The sequence below is a fragment of the Camelina sativa genome, chromosome 3 (genome assembly GCF_000633955.1).
Source record: "Camelina sativa cultivar DH55 chromosome 3, Cs, whole genome shotgun sequence".
In the NCBI taxonomy this organism is placed as follows: Eukaryota; Viridiplantae; Streptophyta; class Magnoliopsida; order Brassicales; family Brassicaceae; genus Camelina; species Camelina sativa.
Genome location: NC_025687.1, coordinates 20309287 through 20311406, shown reverse-complemented (window position 1 = coordinate 20311406; position 2120 = coordinate 20309287). Strand labels below are relative to the sequence as shown.

Below are 2120 nucleotides of genomic sequence, written 5' to 3'. Positions count from 1 at the left end.
TCCACAATCACCTCTAGACTTGATTCCTTTACCTTTAAGTGTGAAGTGTAGCTTTGGTGGCAAACAAAAGGCTGAACAGGTCAGGAGGATACATGCTAAAGCTAAGGAGAACATAGAGAAAAGAACCAAGCAGTACGAGAAACATGCGAACAAGGGCAGAAAGGAGATCGTTTTCGAAGAAGGAGACGTGGTGTGGTTTCATCTACGCAAGGATAGGTTCCCAGAAGAGAGGAAAAGCAAGCTTCTACCACGAGCTGATGGTCCATTTGAAGTCGTCAAGAAGATCAACAACATCGCCTACCAGATTGATCTTCAAGGTAAGTATAATATATCTTCAACCTTCAATGTTTCTGACTTGCTTCCTTATTATGCAGATCCCGATTTGAGGACAAATCCTTTTGAAGAGGGGGAGGATGATATGATCGTGGCCAGCAAGGAGACAGAAGCTGCAGAGAAACCGGAGATCGTGGGAAGGATCACTCGTTCAAGAGCTAAGGAGATGGCCAAGGAAGCTCATGCACTCATAGCTGACGGGTCATTCAATCTACCGAGGATCCAAGTCTTCAACATATCCACCCTGAAGACTTCACCCGGTAATGATAACTAGATAACTTAGGTGTGAAGTTTGTACTCTTTTCCCCATAGCTGAGTTTTGTCCCAATGGGTTTTCTCGGTATGGTTTTTAATGAGGCAAATGGATCACTACGTCGAGTTATCTAGAAGTCATGACCAATGGGGGATAATGTATAAGTCACCATGACTTCTGTACTAATACAAGTGACTTCTGTACTACTACAAATCACCTAGACACTTCGTTGTTTTCTTATTTCCTTTACACGTCTTGTTGTTTTATTTTGAACTTCCTGTTGTTTGGAGTGTCGAGCCTTAGGGTTGATTATAAAACCCAAAAGTGACGTCTCCTTGTTTGGTAGCGAAGAAGTTTTATGTAACAAGTATTGTTAAATCTTTCTTCTCTCAATCCGAACTCGTGAATGCGTTCATGATTCCGAGTTTCTAAACACTTTGTGATTAAGAAACTCTTCACTTTATTTCCGAATCCATATAACCATCTAACACTTCTCACCATCGAATCATTGCTTTTATCTCTCGAACATCACCTGCCGTCACTCGCAATCCACTTGATCATCATCACCATCAATTCACGTCGCCTCTTACCTGTCATCAGCCTCCATCAGAGTTTCATCCTAGGGAGTTCGTATTAACATCGCCTTGAATTTCAGCTTATATTGAAGAACCCATTGAAGCGTTATTTTCTCGAGGTTCCAAATCTCCATTACCGCTTTATCATCCATATTGTAAAGACCCATCAGCGGATTCGCCAAAAACCTGTTCATCGTAATTAAATGTTTTCGGGGTTTTATCTGATTGATATGTTTCTCTTCATCGTATGTGTCATAGATAGACACTTGACCTGCTATGGCAATACAATATACCACGGAACCGATCACTCTTCCGGGAGTCCACGGCCTGAGCGATATTCCTTGGGGACAAGTCAGTTCCGCATAGCTCCACATACTAATTTTAGAGTTAAGTACGTAGGAATTAAACTCTGCGCGAATCACCTTGTAGCTTAAACCTTTATCAAGAGAATCTTCGGTCATCAAAGACATAACAAGCTCACTGAAATGAGCTTGAGGACACGGAATCTCATCATGTTTCCTCGTATTTACATCCCATAAGTAGTAAGTTTTCGGATGAAGACCACAGAGAAAGAAACCGTTTGATGAATCGATGTAGTAATTAAGCTATTTCAGAATGCTGGGATATTCCATTTTGTTGCCTATGATGCTCATTGACAGTAAAGGCATAGGAGGCTCGGAGCGAGGTCGAATACACTGGTTGTTGAGGTACATTGTGTTGCTGATGAAGAAACCAATGAGATGGAATCTTGGTTTCCATTTGGTTAGGTAAGTGTTGCGGAAGACAGGGTTGGAGACAATCTGAAGCCATCTCTTTGATACAAGAATCACCTTGTAGATTGTTTCATGCAATAACAGAAGAAGAATCTCAAACATTGCATGATCGCTGTTTAGAACCTCGTGAGCACTTAAATCAGAAATCATCCCCAAATTGTTTTTTGCCCTAATTGAAGAAGACAT

At 41.3% G+C, this 2120-nt stretch overlaps 1 pseudogene; it reads right to left on the bottom strand.

The window, feature by feature from the left end:
- LOC104779144 overlaps positions 1–2120 on the bottom strand; it is a 7270-nt pseudogene extending 5150 nt beyond the window's left edge.